Source organism: Haematobia irritans, chromosome 1 (assembly GCF_050003625.1).
Source record: "Haematobia irritans isolate KBUSLIRL chromosome 1, ASM5000362v1, whole genome shotgun sequence".
In the NCBI taxonomy this organism is placed as follows: domain Eukaryota; kingdom Metazoa; phylum Arthropoda; class Insecta; order Diptera; family Muscidae; genus Haematobia; species Haematobia irritans.
Window position 1 is genome coordinate 249,985,008 of NC_134397.1, and position 22,382 is coordinate 250,007,389.

The 22,382-nt window shown below is 34.2% G+C and overlaps 2 long non-coding RNA genes and 1 pseudogene across 2 annotated transcripts; all 3 read right to left on the minus strand.

Moving 5' to 3' along the window:
* Positions 1-245: 245 nt before the first annotated feature.
* Positions 246-722, minus strand: LOC142219815 (uncharacterized). Its single transcript, XR_012717790.1, has 2 exons — positions 504-722; positions 246-441 (listed from the first exon to the last, which is right to left on the minus strand). It is a non-coding gene; the product is annotated as an uncharacterized LOC142219815 (long non-coding RNA).
* A 4,616-nt stretch (positions 723-5,338) lies between these two features.
* The window catches only part of LOC142219824 (acyl-CoA Delta-9 desaturase-like), a 30,300-nt pseudogene continuing 13,256 nt past the window's right edge, over positions 5,339-22,382 (minus strand).
* LOC142219834 (uncharacterized) lies at positions 14,418-14,931 on the minus strand. Its single transcript, XR_012717805.1, has 2 exons — positions 14,676-14,931; positions 14,418-14,613 (listed from the first exon to the last, which is right to left on the minus strand). It is a non-coding gene; the product is annotated as an uncharacterized LOC142219834 (long non-coding RNA).

The window sequence follows — 22,382 nt, forward strand, 5'->3', positions numbered from 1 at the left end:
ATAATGCATTCCATATATTAGTTAACATTTTCCTATATTTATATACCACTATACTACAGAATGAAAAAATTTAACTAATTTGAATTCATATATGGAATGATTTTATTGAAATTTTTTCATTCATTTCGACAAATCTTACACATTTGTGGTAAAACTTTTACTTCATAATTAGAACTGCTTACCTTCGTTTTTAAATACAATTTTATTTTTTTCTATAAGCAATTTTATCTTCAATAAAAGACATGTTTTATTAATATATTGAATATATTTATTAAGAATCAACAGCATCGAATCTCTTTGAAATATTAATTTATTATTCCACTATTTCCAATTTCCGTGTGATATTATCAACTGTAAAACGCACTTTTCCTTCTTCTTGTACTTTTCACTTTTAATAAGTTGCTGCCTATCGATTTTGTCCTCCTTTTACAATTTCAATACCTACAAATATAAAAAATCATAAAACATTTTTGTTGCAAAAGGTTAGCGTCACTGAATATTACCTGATAATTGAAGATTCCAAAATGAAGACAAATGAAAGGATTGTTATTCTGCTGGTGTTTTCTTTCTTTATACACTATCACGAACATTGATAGATTTATTTAAAAAAACGAAAAATTTTCTCACTAATTTAAAATAACAAATATTTTATATATTTTATTTGTTATTTATTATATTATTTTACCATATTATTTTTTAACAATCTCTCCGTATACCAAAACAACGCGATTCCAACTAAAAAAACAACCGACGCGCAAATATATCGATTACACCCACGCGCAAACACATCGATTACGATGACAGGTATCGATTACAGGTAGACAATAGAAATGTAGGAAAATTTCCTATATTCTAACAAGTGTGTTTCCTTAAGTTTTGAAAGGATTGCATACTTCTTAGTACGAATGAACTAAAATATTTTTCTATGCCAAGTGTTGTTCGTATGTATGAAAAACTTTCTATTATAAAGGAAGTCGCAATTATCATTTTATAAGAAATTTTACTAATTTTGAGGAAACTTGGTTTTAGTTCGGTTTTTGTTTATTTTTACGAATGCTTTGTTATCGGTGAATACAATTTTCTTTTTCAGTAGTAAATTCTTATACCCAGCGAAGAAAATAGTATGAGTAAAATTCCATGCCTTATTCTAGTTAACGAACTAATCCTAACTGCTTACAGTTTAGGATTTTTTTACTGAAACGAGTAAATTTTATTATTTTTCACAAAAATTTACTTTAATGGAAATAAAATGGATAAACTATATTGATGAAAATTTTTTCCTTTAGTTTCGAAGGCACTTTTTTCTGGGTGTATGGATAATTATCCATAGATGACCATAACAGGTACATAGCTCAGTGTTTAGTGTGTTGGTATACAAAGTGCATGGTCCACGGTTCGATTCTCCGTCCAGGCGAAAGGTAAAAAAAAATTTTAAAAATTTATAAAATCGTATAATTTCTTCTACATTGTTGGTATTAAAGAAAAAGGTGTTAAGAACTGAAAAACCTCGTGGATGTGAGAAAGATGTGAGGGAAAATGCAATTAACAAGAAAACAATGTGTTTTTTTTTAGTTAGTCTTTATGAAATTGTTTTTACATCCTGGAAAAGAATAAACGTTTATCACAAAAAGTATATACTTTTCTTCCAAATACACTTCCTTACAGCGAAAAGCAAATGAGAAACGAACTTTGTTTGTCTAAAACTTCGTTTGGGAGGAAAGAATTATTTTTTTGCGTGTATGTATTTGGGACAAACCTTTATATATAGCACCCAACACATTTGATGGATGTGATATGGTATCGAAAATTTAGATCTACAAAGTGGTGCAGGGTACACCCAGAAAAAAGTGACCCCTTCTTTAAGTTAAAATGAACCCATTGTGAAGAAAGTTGAACTTCGTATAGCGCCAAAGACATTTTTATTTGTTTGAACGATGTGATTTTCGTAGAAATTAGGAATAATGCATTCCATATATTAGTTAACATTTTCCTATATTTATATACCACTATACTACAGAATGAAAAAATTTAACTAATTTGAATTCATATATGGAATGATTTTATTGAAATTTTTTCATTCATTTCGACAAATCTTACACATTTGTGGTAAAACTTTTACTTCATAATTGGAACTGCTTACCTTCGTTTTTAAATACAATTTTATTTATTTCTATAAGCAATTTTATCTTCAATAAAAGACATGTTTTATTAATATATTGAATATATTTATTAAGAATCAACAGCATCGAATCTCTTTGAAATATTAATTTATTATTCCACTATTTCCAATTTCCGTGTGATATTATCAACTGTAAAACGCACTTTTTCTTCTTCTTGTACTTTTCACTTTTAATAAGTTGCTGCCTAACGATTTTGTCCTCCTTTTACAATTTCAATACCTACAAATATAAAAAATCATAAAACATTTTTGTTGCAAAAGGTTAGCGTCACTGAATATTACCTGATAATTGAAGATTCCAAAATGAAGACAAATGAAAGGGTTGTTATTCTGCTGGTGTTTTCTTTCTTTATACACTATCACGAACATTGATAGATTTATTTAAAAAAACGAAAATTTTTCTCACTAATTTAAAATAACAAATATTTTATATATTTTATTTGTTATTTATTATATTATTTTACCATATTATTTTTTAACAATCTCTCCGTATACCAAAACAACGCGATTCCAACTAAAAAAACAACCGACGCGCAAATATATCGATTACACCCACGCGCAAACACATCGATTACAATGACAGGTATCGATTACAGGTAGACAATAGAAATTTAGGAAAATTTCCTATATTCTAACAAGTGTGTTTCCTTAAGTTTTGAAAGGATTGCATACTTCTTAGTACGAATGAACTAAAATATTTTTCTATGCCAAGTGTTGTTCGTATGTATGAAAAACTTTCTATTATAAAGGAAGTCGCAATTATCATTTTATAAGAAATTTTACTAATTTTTAAGAAACTTGGTTTTAGTTCGGTTTTTGTTTATTTTTACGAATGCTTTGTTATCGGTGAATAAAATTTTCTTTTTCAGTAGTAAATTCTTATACCCAGCGAAGAAAATAGTATGAGTAAAATTCCATGCCTTATTCTAGTTAATGAACTATTCCTAACTGCTTACAGTTTAGGATTTTTTTACTGAAACGAGTAAATTTTATTATTTTTCACAAAAATTTACCTTAATGGAAATAAAATGGATAAACTATATTGATGAAAATTTTTTCCTTTAGTTTCGAAGGCACTTTTTTCTGGGTGTATAATATAGTCGGACCCGCCCGACTTTAGACTTTCCTTACTTGTTTATTAATGATTTCAAACTTTTTATCATATATTGTAGCAAAAAAGCCAACAAAAGCAACAACAAACTTATATACAGCGAAAACTTTCAAACTTGGACACTCTTAAAACCGGTCACCTCTCTACAATTCAACAATTTTCATGAGAATTTTTATATATTACTACTCACTAAAGTGAACGTCTCAAACCCAAATATGAACAAAATGTAGATTGATCGTGTATCTAACTCTTAGGGATACAAGATTAAAAAGTCGACTTTTCGACTGATAGATTACTCTCAAAAAACCGTGAACTCAACAGAAAGGAAAATTTCGATTAATTTTAGCAAATTTCGATTAATTTTAGAAAATTTTAACTAAACTGTATTGCAAACGCAGATGTCAAGCCAATTTTGAAAAATTCAAGAAAATTTTATTTTTCACTTGTTCAAGAAAATTTCGAAGAATGAAGCAAAAATATTGGAGTTCATTTTTCACAGTGAAAATTAAAAAAATTTGATTGAAAACTTTTGCACTGTTCTTGCAAATTGTATGAAAACTTATTCGAAAGGAAACCATTCAATCCAAATCGAATCAATTTGGATTTTTTAAGCCAAAAACCCGCCGGTTTTCGCCATGAAATCTTTGCGTTTACTTTAGTAAAATAGTTCGATTTAAAGCAGATAATTTATTTCAATTTTATCAAGATCTCTTGAAAATTTAGAAGGAATATATTTTTTTTTACTTTTTTTATTAAATTATTTTACAAAACTAACCGCAAAAATAAAGTAGTGTAGTTTCCATTGATTTGCCTAAAAATATGCTTTAAAGAAGGATAATTTCCTCTTGGGGGTCTTGCCAATGTAAATGAGATTTGGCAACGCAACGAATTTCAATGATTTTACTGGGAGAGCAAATGTAAAAGTTGCAGATGGCATAGATAATATATAATTTCCGTTTTTTATACCCTCTACCATAGGATGGGGGGTATATTAACTTTGTCATTCCGTTTGTAACATATCGAAATATTGCTCTAAGACCCCATAAAGTATATATATTCTGGGTCGTGGTGAAATTCTGAGTCGATCTGAGCATGTCCGTCCGTCTGTTGAAATCACGCTAACTTCCGAACGAAACAAGCTATCGACTGGAAACTTGGCACAAGTAGTTGTTATTGATGTAGGTCGGATGATATTGCAAATGGGCATTATCGGTCCACTGTTACGTATAGCCCCCATATAAACAGACCCCCAAATTTGGCTTGCGAGGCCTCTAAGAGAAGCAAATTTCGTCCGATCCGGCTGAAATTTGGTACATGGTGTTAGTATATGGTCCCTAACAACCATGCAAAAATTGGTCCACATCGGTCCATAATTATATATAGCCCCCATATAAACCGATCACCAGATTTGACCTCCGAAGCCTCTTGGAAGACCAAAATTCATCTGATTCAGTTGAAATTTGGTACGTGGTGTTAATATATGGCCTCAAACTCCCATGCGAAAATTGGTCGAAATCGGTCCATAATCATATATAGGCCCCATATAAACCGATCCCCAGATTTGACCTCCAGAGCCCCTTGGAAGAGCAAAATTCTTCCCATTCGGTTGAAACTTGGTACGTGATGTTAGTATATGGTATCCAACAACCATGCAGGAATTGGTTCCTATCCCCATATTTCAATTCTGGCTCTCTACGTACCGTGCAAAAAGTCCATATCGATTCGTAATTATTTGTAGACTTAACTATACATAACTTTTTTGTCTAATATATACCACGTATGTACTAACTCACAATTTAGAAAACGATGTTAAGAAGTTTTAAGATACCACAACCCAAGTACTTCGATTGTGGATGACAGTCTTTCGTAGAAGTTTCTACGCAATCCATGGTGGAGGGTACATAAGATTCGGCCTGGCCGAACTTATGGCCGTATATACTTGTTTTTCTTTATATTCAAACACCCTTTTCTAAATTTAAGTACTTAATGTCCTTATATGATATCAAATGGGGTAATGCATTCAATTATAATTAGAATTGAAACAACAATTTTCTTGAAAAACATTTAACATTTATTCAATTTACTTTTTTATTTAATATTAGCGCATCATCAATTTCGTCCTTGGTTTGATCTTTATCACCCCATCCCCAAATATGGTGACTGCCATCGCCTGTACGCAAACAACGTTTTTTAATCATCTCTTCAGGTACGGTCTTCAAATCGTATGCCCATCCAATTTTAGCCAATAGATCAATAAAAGCTGTACTAAAATTCATGGCATATGTACCCATTTCGGAAGTTTTGTAATCCCAAGGAAATACATGATGGTAGTTATGCCAACCTTCACCCAATGTCAATATAGCAATAATGGCATTTTCAGCAGGATTGTAGCTTCTGCAAAATTGTAAAAAAATATTTATAAGTAGTGTGAGATCAGTTACCTTTGAGATATATTTGGATAGTAAAATTGGACAGAAAAAACAACAATACGTTGTTTCTCTTCATGGTCGTATAGATGATACTCTAGCGTAAGTAATAAGACTAACTAGAAGAAAAAAACGACCGAAAAATGACAAAGTTATAAGCAATTGAGTGAACAAATCCGATGTCAACTCATGCAAATATGATCTATGAGTTTACATCGGATTTATTCACTCAATTGTTTATAACTTTGTCATTTTTCGGTCGTTTTTCTTCTAGTTGGTCTTATTACTTACGCTAGAGTATCATCTATACGACCATGATGAGAAACAATTTTTTTCCTATGGTTTGTACTTTTCCTGCGGAAAAGAGTCACTGTATTTTTTTTTTGAAAATTTGCAATTTTTGCATCGATATTTTGAACTTAACTTATCACAGATCCAATTATGCACGATTATTATCAATGCCTTTCATTTAAGTACCAACAACGATATAATCGGACATTTCTAACTCGAGATATAATTTGTTTAATGAAAAAAGAGCAAAATATTAAAAATAACGGGATATTTCAAAAATCAAAATACATAAGAAAAGTCATCTCTCATCAAATGTACATTTTCAGTGTAAACTAGTGTAATAATTCTGACATACTTATCGTAGGGTCTTGCGCCATGTTTATGTCCAGCACTGTTGATTAGCCAAGCGCAATTAAGCAAATAACACAAACGGAATATGCAGCAAACATGCCAAGCATTGGAAAAAGTTTCATTCCAGAAATACATTGCGACCGATGTAGGCATAATAAAGCTGCATAATGCTATTAGATACCAATAATACCTGAAAGGATAAAAAGTTTCAAATTTGTTAATATATCTATATATAAAGGGTGATTCTTTTGAGGTTAGGATTTTCATGCATTAGTATTTGACAGATCACGTGGGATTTCAGACATGGTGTTAAAGAGAAAGATGCTCAGTATGCTTTGACATTTCATCATGAATAGACTTACTAACGAGCAACGCTTGCAAATCATTGAATTTTATTACCAAAATCAGTGGCAGAAAATCCGCTTTTTTATCGACAAATTTTGTTCAGCGATGAGGCTCATTTCTGGTTGAATGGCTACGTAAATAAGCAAAATTGCCGCATTTGGAGTGAAGAGCAACCAGAAGCCGTTCAAGAACTGCCCATGCATCCCGAAAAATGCACTGTTTGGTGTGGTTTGTACGCTGGTGGAATCATTGGACCGTATTTTTTCAAAGATGCTGTTGGACGCAACGTTACGGTGAATGGCGATCGCTATCGTTCGATGCTAACAAACTTTTTGTTGCCAAAAATGGAAGAACTGAACTTGGTTGACATGTGGTTTCAACAAGATGGCGCTACATGCCACACAGCTCGCGATTCTATGGCCATTTTGAGGGAAAACTTCGGAGAACAATTCATCTCAAGAAATGGACCGGTAAGTTGGCCACCAAGATCATGCGATTTGACGCCTTTAGACTATTTTTTGTGGGGCTACGTCAAGTCTAAAGTCTACAGAAATAAGCCAGCAACTATTCCAGCTTTGGAAGACAACATTTCCGAAGAAATTCGGGCTATTCCGGCCGAAATGCTCGAAAAAGTTGCCCAAAATTGGACTTTCCGAATGGACCACCTAAGACGCAGCCGCGGTCAACATTTAAATGAAATTATCTTCAAAAAGTAAATGTCATGGACCAATCTAACGTTTCAAATAAAGAACCGATGAGATTTTGCAAATTTTATGCGTTTTTTTAAAAAAAAAAAGTTATCAAGCTCTTAACAAATCACCCTTTATATATATAAAATTCAATTTATGTTTGTTTATTTGTTTGTTTGTATGTACCGAGTTGGCTCCGAAACGGCTGAACCGATTTACTTGAAACTTTCAGCGATCGTAGGGGGCGTTCATGTGGTGAAAATAGGGTACCTCATTTTTTGACACCTGGTCGTGGAGGGGGACCTCCCCTTTGTCGGACTTTTTGAAAATTGGACCAAAGTTGACCGATTTGGTTGAAATTTTCGTTGAAGATTGGGGTTGGCATCTAGACAAAGATCCGCTACTTTTTATTTCGATATTTGGTGGCGGAGGGGGGCCTCTCCTTTGTTCGACTTTTTTCAAAGGACAGTGAAAAAACTAAAATTCTCTAAATTATCTGAGATTTACAGAGAACATGTGGTGAGGTTATGGAATTAATATTGGGTATCCGATGATTTCATATGTGGATGGGGAGGGGGACCTCCCCTTTGCCCTACTTTTTGAAACTTGGAACAAAATTATGCGATTTGCTTGAAATTTTCATTGAATGTTGGGGTTGGCATGTAGACAAAAATCCGCTACATTATTTTCCGATATTTGGTCGGGGAGGGGGACCACCCCTTTGCCCAATTTTTTTTTTTTTTTTTTGAAAGTTCCAACAAAACTAAACTCCCCCGACTGAAATTTTACAGAAAAAATGGGTTACGAAATTTATATCAGGTTCCTGTTTTTTTAATAAAAATAAAAGGGCATAGGGAGACATCCGCTTCTCTTAAGTACATACAGAGAAACAATTAAACTTTACCGAGTTACTTGAAATTTACAGAGGACTGGGGAGAGATCGTAACCTCCGTCAACCGTAATTCTTGATACCTGATTTTGTGATATTTGGACGGAAGAGAGGCCGCCCCTTTAGGCTTATAATTTGCTTGACATTTTCTGGGACGTTTACAAAAGATACGCTTTTCGACATTTGGTCGGGGTGGAGGTCCTCCTCTAAAACTACAAAAAAATTTAAGTTTTCTTGAAATTTACAAAAGCAGTGGTGGAAGGTTATGAACGAAGAGGCAACCTTCCTTGCCCCACACTTGAAGGAAAGTTTCAAGAATTTTCAGGGAAGTTTAGGGGTGTCGATATTGTATCGGGGAAAGTGACGTCCCTTTAAAACAATAGAGCAAAATTTAAACATCTCCGATCTACTTGAAATTTACAGGGACGTGGCAGGAGGTGATTAAATTTATACATAATTTTTAAATTAGTATATGATTTTTCGATATCTGGTTGGGGAAGGGGAAAATTGAAATAAACTTTATCGATTTACTTCGATAGAATTTATAGGGACCATTGAGTAGTTGCGAAATTAATATAGGGTACGTGATAGTCCGATATCAGGTCGTAGTGGAGCGAAGGTGGGGAGAGGGTTCCCTTTTGTCCGTTTTTTTTTTTTTTTCTTAAATTGAAAGTAGAGGGTTGTCCGTAAATGGGAACTCGGTACATAATTTTATGATTTTTGTACAGGCTTCTGCCAGACTTCTTTTTAGTCTTCATTTTAGTAAAAAGAGGGTTCCCTTTTGTCCGTTTTTTTTTCTTAAATTGAAAGTAGAGGGTTGTCCGTAAATGGGAACTCGGTACATAATTTTATGATTTTTGTACAGGCTTCTGCCAGACTTCTTTTTAGTAAAGAACTTAAATTTACATGAAATTGGCAGCCAACGTAGAGGGTGCATCATTTTCCAACATTTTAGCAAATGTTAATGTGGTAAATTTTTTTACTACTTTTGCTTTTTCCGATTTATTGGATGGGAAACAGTAATTCTTTGTATGTTATTGTAATAAAGGGTGATTTGTTAAGAGCTTGATAACTTTTTTTAAAAAAAAAACGCATAAAATTTGCAAAATCTCATCGGTTCTTTATTTGAAACGTTAGATTGGTCCATGACATTTACTTTTTGAAGATAATTTCATTTAAATGTTGACCGCGGCTGCGTCTTAGGTGGTCCATTCGGAAAGTCCAATTTTGGGCAACTTTTTCGAGCATTTCGGCCGGAATAGCCCGAATTTCTTCGGAAATGTTGTCTTCCAAAGCTGGAATAGTTGCTGGCTTATTTCTGTAGACTTTAGACTTGACGTAGCCCCACAAAAAATAGTCTAAAGGCGTCAAATCGCATGATCTTGGTGGCCAACTTACCGGTCCATTTCTTGAGATGAATTGTTCTCCGAAGTTTTCCCTCAAAATGGCCATAGAATCGCGAGCTGTGTGGCATGTAGCGCCATCTTGTTGAAACCACATGTCAACCAAGTTCAGTTCTTCCATTTTTGGCAACAAAAAGTTTGTTAGCATCGAACGATAGCGATCGCCATTCACCGTAACGTTGCGTCCAACAGCATCTTTGAAAAAATACGGTCCAATGATTCCACCAGCGTACAAACCACACCAAACAGTGCATTTTTCGGGATGCATGGGCAGTTCTTGAACGGCTTCTGGTTGCTCTTCACTCCAAATGCGGCAATTTTGCTTATTTACGTAGCCATTCAACCAGAAATGAGCCTCATCGCTGAACAAAATTTGTCGATAAAAAAGCGGATTTTCTGCCAACTTTTCTAGGGCCCATTCACTGAAAATTCGACGTTGTGGCAGATCGTTCGGCTTCAGTTCTTGCACGAGCTGTATTTTATACGGTTTTACACCAAGATCTTTGCGTAAAATCTTCCATGTGGTCGAATAACACAAACCCAATTGCTGCGAACGGCGACGAATCGACATTTCACGGTCTTCAGCAACACTCTCAGAAACAGACGCAATATTCTCTTCTGTACGCACTGTACGCATTCGTGTGGTTGGTTTAATGTCCAATAAAGTAAACTGAGTGCGAAACTTGGTCACAATCGCATTAATTGTTTGCTCACTTGGTCGATTATGTAGACCATAAATCGGACGTAAAGCGCGAAACACATTTCGAACCGAACACTGATTTTGGTAATAAAATTCAATGATTTGCAAGCGTTGCTCGTTAGTAAGTCTATTCATGATGAAATGTCAAAGCATACTGAGCATCTTTCTCTTTGACACCATGTCTGAAATCCCACGTGATCTGTCAAATACTAATGCATGAAAATCCTAACCTTAAAAGAATCACCCTTTATAGTGCTTAATTTTCAGATATGTTGAGGAGAAGGATACCTTTCCTTGACAAACCCCACTTAAAATTCACAAGAAATATAGAAGATTGTCCAACTACTTGAATACAGAACATTATTAAAAAATTTGGAGGAAAGGGTACACCCTCTCCCGCCGTATTTGTACCTATAAATGAAAAATCAAGTAGTCCGATTTGATTAAAAGAATTGAAATCTTTTCGAATTTGTTTTCAGCACGAAGGATATAGTTGACTAAGTTAATGCAAAATGTTCCTCCAAATACGCTTCGGAAGGCGCAGCGAAGCGGGCCGGGTTACGCTAGTTGTTAATATAAACGCAATACCGTTTTTACAGGCCAAGCATAAGAGAAAAACAAGTATATACCAGGGATGGAAAATGCAGTACTATAGTACTTTTTCACCCAGATCAGTACCGTAGTACCCCCGTGAATGATTTAGTACCTTTTGTGTAGACATTTTTGAGCCGATAGCAGATTTATGGTACAATAATTTTGACAAAATATTTTGAGAAAGTCTTTAACAAACTCATTTGCTAATAGTCTTTTGCAAATTTGGCAAAACAGACAAGTTCATGCGGGAAGAAAATCTCGATTTTGTAAAAGCCATGGTCAAAAACACGATTTTATTGAATTTAAAGAATGTTTTAGTCGCAAAAAAGCATGTGATTCTATATTACGCTTCCACACGAACAATTTCTACATAAAGGCCGGTACTATGTTCATTCTTGCGAAAAACTTTTATGGAAACCATTATTTCGCACATAGAAAGCGGCGTTTTTTTAGGTAGCTTGGAGCGCTATTTTACAGGGAGCGATATTGGATTAAGTTGGTGGTGTTGCTTGTTTTTACAAAATAACATTTTATTTTTCCTTGGGCAATTGATCTGCTATTCCTTTGATCCTTTGTATAGTTTCGGAACAAAAATATGGTCCGTGTTTGATTTATAAACCCGCACAAATAGTTTTTAATAAATAAATTATTTCTTAATTCACATTGCAAATGGCGCCGTGCTATAAACGTCAGTTTTTCAACACGAAAAAACAAAGTATCACAAATGGAAAAAATTTCGCAAATTTTTCGCATTTTTTGGTTTTGTATGGAGTTTCAACGCGAAAACCGAACAGAGTACCGGCCTTAAGACGTTATCGATCGCGTACTAACAGGTTGGCTGATAAGTCCCCGGTCTAACAAAGAAAAACACATTTTTTTGTCAAAATTCGTTTTTATTATTCAACATAAAGGGTGATACTGTCAAAATTTGGTCAAGGGAAAACGCGTGTAAATCGGTGAAATCGTTTATTTAAAAAATCAAATTAAATTTCTTTTTCAAGTTCAATTAGTATAAAATTCAGGAAAAATATTCAGTTAGGCTTTCGCTTTTCCAAATCCGAATTGCCGGGCCTCACGCTTGACACCTGCCATCAGATTTTGTACAGCCACCTTATCCACCTTCTTCGCCGCAGAAAGCCAGTTTGTCTTGAACTGCTGCTCGTCCTTAGCAGTTTTTTTGGTCTTCTTTAGGTTCCGCTTGACAATAGCCCAGTATTTCTCAATTGGGCGGAACTCTGGCGTGTTGGGAGGGTTCTTGTCCTTGGGAACCATCTGCACGTTGTTGGCGGCGTACCACTGCATGGCCTTTTTAGCGTAATGGCAAGATGCCAAATCCGGCCAAAACAGTACGGAACAACCGTGTTTCTTCAGGAAAGGCGGCAGACGTTTATTCAAACACTCTTTCACGTAAATTTCTTGGTTGACAGTCCCGGAAGCTATGAAAATACTGCTTTTCAAGCCACAGGTACAGATGGCTTGCCAAACCAGATATTTCTTTGCGAACTTTGACAGTTTTATGTGCTTGAAAATATCTGCTACCTTTCCCCTTCCTTTTGCCGTATAAAACTCCTGTCCCGGAAGCTGCTTGTAGTCGGCTTTGACGTAGGTTTCGTCGTCCATTACCACGCAGTCAAACTTCGTCAGCATCGTGTACACGATACAGCCTCCGGGATCACGCTTTGGTCGTCGTATTTTGTTTATCATCGCAATTTGGAGTCATTACCTTCTTGTAAGTCGATAGTCCGGCTCGTTTTTTGGCTCGATGCACGGTTGTAGACGATACACCCAGCTTATTTGCGGCATCTCGGAGAGAGAGGTTAGGGTTTCGCTTGAAACTACCGGCAACTCTCTTTGTCGTCTCAGCGGCTTCCGGTTTTCGATTTCCCCCCGATCCAGACTTCCTGGCTGTCGACAAACGTTCCCCAAACACTTTAATTACATTTGTAACGGTTGATTTGGCAACTTTTAGCGATTTTGCCAGCTTTGCGTGCGAGTAGCTCGGATTTTCGCGATGCGCGAGCAAAATTTTGATACGCTGCTCTTCTTGCTTGGACGGCATTTTGACAACTGAAGAGTGAATTCCAAAATCAAAATAGGAGCAACATTCTACACACACACACCTTCAAAATGAGGGGTGTTCAGGTTTTTTAAATGCAAAATTGAAAGAAATACGTCAAGTTTATATTGACCAAATTTTGACCGTATCACCCTTTAGACGCTCAAGAAATCGAATCGGAAGATCAGGCTTTATGGAGGCTACACCGAAAAATGGACCGATACACAACATCTTCGGCACTCTTATGTGTGCACTCAAAATACCTCTAGATTTCCAATATCGGGCAAATCGGATAAAAATTACGGTTTCCAGAACACCAAGAAGTCAAATTAGGAGGAGATGGGGGCTATACCGAAACATGGACCGATACAAACCATCTTCGGCACGCTTGTTTATGAAACGAAAATATCTCTAGATTTAGAATTTCAGGAATAACAAGTAAGAAAGTCTAAAGTCGGGCGGGGCCGACTATATTATACCCTGCACCACTTTGTAAATCTAAATTTTCGATACCATATCACATCCGTCAAATGTGTTGGGGGCTATATATAAAGGTTTGTCCCAAATACATACATTTAAATATCACTCGATCTGGACAGAATTTGATAGACTTCTACAAAATCTATAGACTCAAAATTTAAGTCGGCTAATGCACTAGGGTGGAACACAATGTTAGTAAAAAAATATGGGAAACATTTAAATCTGAAGCAATTTAAAGGAAACTTCAAAAAATTTTATTTATGATTTATCGCTCGATATATATGTATTAGAAGTTTAGGAAAATTACAGTCATTTTTACAACTTTTCGACTAAGCAGTGGCGATTTTACAAGGAAAATGTTGGTATTTTGACCATTTTTGTCGAAATCAGATAAACATATATATGGGAGCTATATCTAAATCTGAACCGATTTCAACCAAATTTGGCACGCAATACAACAATGCTACTTCTACTCCATGTGCAAAATTTCAACTAAATCGGAGTTAAAAATTGGCCTCTGTGGTCATATGAGTGCACCCAGAAAAAAGTGACCCCTTCTTTAAGTTAAAATGAACTCATTGTGAAGAAAGTTGAACTTCGTATAGCGCCAAAGACATTTTTATTTGTTTGAACGATGTGATTTTCGTAGAAATTAGGAATAATGCATTCCATATATAAGTTAACATTTTCCTATATTTATATACCACTATACTACAGAATGAAAAAATTTAACTACTTTGAATTCATATATGGAATGATTTTATTGAAATTTTTTCATTCATTTCGACAAATCTTACACATTTGTGGTAAAACTTTTACTTCATAATTAGGACTGCTTACCTTCGTTTTTAAATACAATTTTATTTATTTCTATAAGCAATTTTATCTTCAATAAAAGACATGTTTTATTAATATATTGAATATATTTATTAAGAATCAACAGCATCGAATCTCTTTGAAATATTAGTTTATTATTCCACTATTTCCAATTTCCGTGTGATATTATCAACTGTAAAACGCACTTTTTCTTCTTCTTGTACTTTTCACTTTTAATAAGTTGCTGCCTAACGATTTTGTCCTCCTTTTACAATTTCAATACCTACAAATATAAAAAATCATAAAACATTTTTGTTGCAAAAGGTTAGCGGCACTGAATATTACCTGAAGACAAATGAAAGGGTTGTTATTCTGCTGGTGTTTTCTTTCTTTATACACTATCACGAACATTGATAGATTTATTTAAAAAAACGAAAATTTTTCTCACTAATTTAAAATAACAAATATTTTATATATTTTATTTGTTATTTATTATATTATTTTACCATATTATTTTTTAACAATCTCTCCGTATACCAAAACAATACGATTCCAACTAAAAAAACAACCGACGCGCAAATATATCGATTACACCCACGCGCAAACACATCGATTACGATGACAGGTATCGATTACAGGTAGACAATAGAAATTTAGGAAAATTTCCTATATTCTAACAAGTGTGTTTCCTTAAGTTTTGAAAGGATTGCATACTTCTTAGTACGAATGAACTAAAATATTTTTCTATGCCAAGTGTTGTTCGTATGTATGAAAAACTTTCTATTATAAAGGAAGTCGCAATTATCATTTTATAAGAAATTTTACTAATTTTGAGGAAACTTGGTTTTAGTTCTGTTTTTGTTTATTTTTACGAATGCTTTGTTATCGCTGAATAAAATTTTCTTTTTCAGTAGTAAATTCTTATACCCAGCGAAGAAAATAGTATGAGTAAAATTCCATGCCTTATTCTAGTAAATGAACTATTCCTAACTGCTTACAGTTTAGGATTTTTTTACTGAAACGAGTAAATTTTATTATTTTTCACAAAAATTTACCTTAATGGAAATAAAATGGATAAACTATATTGATGAAAATGTTTTCCTTTAGTTTCGAAGGCACTTTTTTCTGGGTGTGTAAATCGGGCGAAAGCTATATATGGGAGATATATCTAAATCTGAACCGATTTCAACCAAATTTGGCACGCATAGCAACAATGCTATTTCTACGCCCTGTGCAAAATTTCAACTAAATCGGAGCAAAAAATTGCCCTCTGTGGTCATATGAGTGTCAATCGGCCGAAAGCTATATACTGGAGCTATATCTAAATCTGAACCGATTTCAACCAAATTTGGCACACATAGCTACAATGCTAATTCTACTCCCTGTGCAAAATTTCAACTAAATCTGAGCAAAAAATTGGCCTCTGTGGTCATATGAGTGTAAATCGGGCGAAAGCTATATATGGGAGCTACATCTAAATCTGAACCGATTTCAACCAAATTTGGCACGCATAGCTATTGTAGCTAATTCTACTCCCTGTGCAAAATTTCAACCAAATTGGGCTAAAACTCTGGTTTCTGGGACCGTATTAGTCAATATCGGGCGAATGATATATATGGGAGCTATATCTAAATCTGAACCGATTTCAATAAAATTTGGCACACTTAACTATAGTACTAATTGTTCTTCTTGTGCAAAATTTTAAGCAAATTAGGGTAAAACTCTGGCTTCTGGGGCCATATAAGTCCATATCGGGCGAAATATATATATGGGAGCTATATCTAAATCTGAACCGATTTCTTCCAAAATCAATAGGGATCTATTCTGAGCCAAAACACATACTGCTGCCAAATTTGAAGTCGATTGGACTAAAACTGCGACCTAGACTTTGATTACAAAAATGTGTTCACGGACAGACGGACATGGCTATATCGACTCTGGAGCCCACCCTGAGCATTTTTGCCAAAGACACCATGTGTCTATCTCGTCTCCTTCTGGGTGTTGCAAACATATGCACTAACTTATAATACCCTGTTCCACAGTGTGGAGCAGGGTATAAAAATTTGGATATCTAGCCGCTCAAGAAGTCAAATAGGGAGATCGGGCTTTATGGGGGCTACACCGAAGCAGGGACCACACTTATTTATGAACCCAAAATACTTCCAGATTTTGAATCTGGAAGGCAAGTCGGATAAAAATTGGGATGCCTAGACACTCAAGACCCCAAATGGGAGGATCGGTTTTTATGGGGGCTATATCAAAAGCTGGACCGATATAGCCAATCTTTGAACTTGACCTGCCTGCAGGCAAAAGACGATTTTGGGAGGTGTCCACTTATGAGGGGTTATGTTAAATGAGATAATTTTGCAAAAGTCCCAAGCCAATTGTCCACTTTTGGGAGGTGTCCGCTTTTTCGGAGTGTGCAAGTTTGGAGGGAGCCACCGTGGTGCAATGGTTAGCATGCCCGCCTTGCATACACAAGGACGTGGGCTCGATTCCTGCTTCGACCGAACACCAAAATGTTTTTCAGCGGTGGATTATCCCACCTCAGTAATGCTGGTGACATTTCTGAGGGGTTTAAAGCTTCTCTAAGTGGTTTCACTGCAATGTGGAACGCCGTTTAGACTCGGCTATAAAAATGAGGTCCCTTGTCATTGAGCTTAACATGGAATCGGGCAGCACTCAGTGATAAGAGAGAAGTTCACCAATATAGTATCACAATGGACTGAATAGTCTAAGTGAGCCTGATACATCGGGCTGCCACCTAACCTTGGATGGTTTCACTGTATATAATTTATGTAGTCGGAAATCGATGTTTCGATGTGTTACAAACGGAATGAGAAACTTATTACATCACCATCACCATCACCATTATATGTTGGTGGGTATATAATCGAAATAATGACCGGTTTTTCATCTCCCGGTAGATAAGGCTATTTATCTGTATCTCGCGTTGTATAAAACCGATCGGATATCGGGCTAGATGTTAGTCGGGATAGAAACGCGTTGAGCCGGTGGAAAGGGTAGGAAAGTTTTACTGCAACAATTGGACCATATAAAGGAATCAATCGCCCAAAATGGTCAGTTTTGATTGGCCAATAAGAAAAGAATTGTATTTCACCAGGACAACACCAGGCCACACAAATCAATAGAGACCTGTAGTTAAAGAAACTCTGCAGCTAGGTTGGGGAGTTCTTGTCCAACATATAGTCCTATAATAATGTTACTTTTTGACCGGGAACATGAAACATTTCTGCAGCAAGCCTATTGGTTTATAGCCAACTACACCAAAAAAAAAAAAAAATAAAAAAAGTTTACTTGATTCAAGCCGTAGCGGTGTCAAAAGTACGATAAGTACAGATTTTCTAAATCCAAGAAGAAAATTCTTAATTTAATCTCGAAAATATTAAGTACTGATTTCTTAATTTTAGAAATTTTCAATCGTGTTTGTGTTTCCTTTAAGTACGGGAAGGGCTTGATTCAAGCATAGTGAAGCTCTATTTAATCCTATTTTGTACTTGATTAAATTGGCATTTAATCTTATATTAAACCAAATTAGCACTTAACATGAGCCAAAACAAACTCGTTTTAAGCGGTAACTAAGCTCGGATTAATATTTTTTATTCTTGAATATAATACATGCTTGTTTCTAGAACGATCTTTTCTTGATTTAATCCCGAATAGTATTCGATATTATTTTATATGCGCATGATTTTAGTTTATTTTTAATGGTTTTAATCTTAATGCGCTTATTTCCCATAAAATAAAAATAGGTTCATATATTTAATTTTTTTTTTTTTTTTATTATTCTTTTTTTATATCGATATATACATTTGTAATAAACATAATCAAGATTTGTAATAAAGATAAAGATAAAAAATATATTTACGTATTTTTATTTACCAAATCAGAAGTTCTTGTATTGAGAAAATTTGGACATGGAAGCAAGAAACTCAGCTGAATCCAACTATGGCGGCCAAATCCAATGACACCCTGTTCTAGTGTTTAAAGCTGATAATTCAATTTAATGACTTCTGATCAAAGACAACACACTTTAGAAGATGGGAAATTGGCTTGTGCCATACAAAATGTTGCATTGACGGCTCTAGGTCCATACATTGTTGTAATTTCTTTTATTTGCATTTTTTTAATGAAAAACTTATTTTTATACCCTCGACCAAGGGATGTCAGATTTGGAAGAGGAAAAAAGAGCACATTCAGTTTATAAAAAGAGCACATACGAAAAAAGGAGCACACTTTTCCAAATAAAATAAAAACATTTAATTCCATAATAATTCATTTAAACATAAAAAGGTTCATAACATACATAAAATAAACCACTAATTTTCTTACAATACTTTGTAAGTCATTTGTTTGGTGTTTTTGTGAAAAATGTTATTGAAAGAAGTTTGTTTACATTTTAACAGAGTACAAAGTGAAGAAGTAACATCGGCGTGCTCTTCTTCGAATCTGATATATAAAGTAAAACACTATTTAACCCTTTCACTACCGATGTCCACTTAGAAGGACATTCGAAAAAGACACCAAATTCTATTTTCCTACTTAGTTTCGATTTATTTTTCGATTCTATTTTAAAGTAGAGGCTTTAATCTAAATAAGCTATAAATATTTTCCATATTGGTGAGCACTAAAATACTATGAAAATTTGAGACAAATTTTCTACTGTATGTCTCTAGTAAATGGACTTTTATACAAAAACTATAGCCGATACTTTTTCAGATTCTTTTTTGTATTTTTGCTTACACCTTGAAAGATATTATAGGCCAAATAGCGCTTATTTTCGTAAGACCATTTGTTCACAATTCAAGAATCAAATTTACAGAACAAGCTCATATAGCTCTTGAAATAATTGAGGTAGGATCTCAAAATGACAATTTTTTTTAAACGCATCTGTTGAAGGGGCATTTTTAATATTTGATACAATTAAAAACAAATTAAGAAATGGTATTGTAACATTAAATTATTGGTCTCATAATTTCACGCCTACAATTTTGCCGAATAATGTATATATTTACTGAACTTTAATTTTTATTTATTTTTTATTGCTATTATTTATACTTTATAAGCCGTTGTTTGAATTAATTTGATTTGAAAGATTTATACATTGAATTATATTGTTTTGTCTGCTCTTTATATTGATATACATTTTGTATTATTATACCCATAGAAAATTACTTTCCTGAGGAACGAAATTTTAGACAAATAAACCCGAATTTGTGAAAAGTGTTATAATGATGTTATCTACTGATTTTTATTTACTTCAAAAGAAATTTTGTTCTTCAGAAAAAAAATCTTTCAGTATATATATTTGTGTTAAATTTAATTTGTAAAGTTTATCACTGCAGGATCTTTTAACGAAATTTGGGACACCTTTTTGACTTATTAACATTCTTAAATTTTTTGGGGGTTTTTGAAAAAAGTCTAGACCAATTTAGGGGTTTTTTTCTTAAGATTTGGGGGGAAGAATCAAAAATCACCTGGCAACACTGGTTCAGTTTACTTTTACCATTTATTGAATCGTGTTGGAGTAATAATTGTTGTGATGCATACAAAGAGCACAAAAAGAGTACTTAACTAAAAATAGAGCACTTTTGCGTGCTCTTTTGGCCTATCTTTTTTTAAGAGCCCATTTTTTAAAAAAGAGCACAAGTGCTCTTTAAAAGAGCACGACTGGCATCCCTACCTCCACCATAGGATGGGGGCTATATTAACTTTGTCATTTCGTTTGTAACACATCGAAATATTGCTCTAAGATATTCTGGGTCGTGGTTAAATTCTGAGTCGTGTCCGTCCGTCCGTCTGTTGAAATCACGCTATCTTCCGAACGAAACAAGCTATCGACCTGAAACTTGGCACAAGTAGAGTACTTAACTAAACACAAAAAGAGTACTTAACTAAAAATAGAGCACTTTTGCGTGCTCTTTTGGCCTATCTTTTTCTAAGAGCACATTTTTTAAAAAAGAGCACAAGTGCTCTTTAAAAGAGCACGTCTGGCATCCCTACCTCCACCATAGGATGGGGGCTATATTAACTTTGTCATTTCGTTTGTAACACATCGAAATATTGCTCTAAGATATTCTGGGTCGTGGTTAAATTCTGAGTCGTGTCCGTCCGTCCGTCTGTTGAAATCACGCTAACTTCCGAACGAAAAATCGGATGGTCTTGAAAATGGGCCATATCGGACCACTTTTACGTATAGCCCCCGTGTAAACCGACGCTCAGATTTGGCTTGAGGAGCCTCTTGTATGAGCAAAATTCATCCGATCCGGTTGAAATTTGGTACATGGTGTTAGTATATGGTCTCTCACAACCATGCAAAAATTGGTCCAAATCGGTCCATAATTATATATAGCCCCCATATAAACCGATCCCCACATTTGGCTTACGGAGTCTCTAAGAGAAGCAAATTTCATCCGATCTGACTGAAATTTGGTACGTGATGTTAGTATATGGTCTCTAACAACCATGCAAAAATTGGTCCATATCGGTTCATAATTATATATAGCCCCCATATTTGTCCTCCAGAGCCTCTTGGAGGAGTGAAATTCATCCGATCCAGTTGAAATTTGGTACATGGTGCTAGTCTCTAACAACCATTCAAAATTCATCCCATTCGGTTGAAATTTGGTACATTGCACTAGTACATGGCCGCTAACAGCCATGTAACAATTGGTCCATATCGGTCTATAGTTATATATAGCCGATCGCCAACCACACAAAAATTGGTCCATATCGTCAAAATAAAAATAATCTACCAAAATGTTATTATATAGAAAATCTGGTCTGAATTTTATTTCAAAAGCATATTTTGGAGAGATGTTGACAACTCATGGCTGCAAACATTTAATTTATTACAATCATTGTGTATGTAAAAGTTTTAAGAGGTCTGTAAATAATCAACAATTTATTTGAGGACTATTTGGAACAAATATTAACAATTTTTATAAACGATTAGCTGGTTTAAAATATGTGTGCATTATGCTTCTCTACACTCTATACACAACCCGTTTTTTGTTGTAGACTTAAATAAATTTTTGCTAACGAAAATTTCGGAAGAGGTGCATACCGGTCTACCGACAAGGGACCTAGCGCCGTCAATGGTTTGATGTTCTCAGCAGTCAATTTCCCATCTTCTGTAGTATATTGTCTTTACTACTGATGCTTCGTTTGATTGATTTCACAATTGTCCACATTAATTTCTATTTCCATAATTTAAATTTATAAACATTGATTATGAGAAGTTGTAAAATAAGAAGTATTATTTCCTATTTAAAATATATTTCAAAACATACAATAATTAAACAGTCAATTTCACATCTTCTAAAGTATATTGTCTTTACTACTGATGCTTCGTTTGATTGATTTCACAATTGTCCACATTAATTTCTATTTCCACAATTTAAATTTATAAACATTGATTATGAGAAGTTGTAAAATAAGAAGTATTATTTCCTATTTAAAATATATTTCAAAACATACAATAATTAAACAGTCAATTTCCCATCTTCTAAAGTATATTGTCTTTACTACTGATGCTTCGTTTGATTGATTTCACAATTGTCCACATTAATTTCTATTTCCATAATTTAAATTTATAAACATTGATTATGAGAAGTTGTAAAATAAGAAGTATTATTTCCTATTTAAAATATATTTCAAAACATACAATAATTAAACAGTCAATTTCCCATCTTCTAAAGTATATTGTCTTTACTACTGATGCTTCGTTTGATTGATTTCACAATTGTCCACATTAATTTCTATTTCCATAATTTAAATTTATAAACATTGATTATGAGAAGTTGTAAAATAAGAAGTATTATTTCCTATTTAAAATATATTTCAAAACATACAATAATTAAAACAATTATTTGTATAAAACGATGTGGCCACTTTTGAGTCCACTGCATGAGTTAAATATAGCTGACATTAGGGCTGTTTTCTTTTAGCACTGGAGACCCTAAGCCGTGAAGGACTAAAAGAAAACAGAGTACTCGTTTATCCAGGACCTCTCCAAAAATATGCAACACT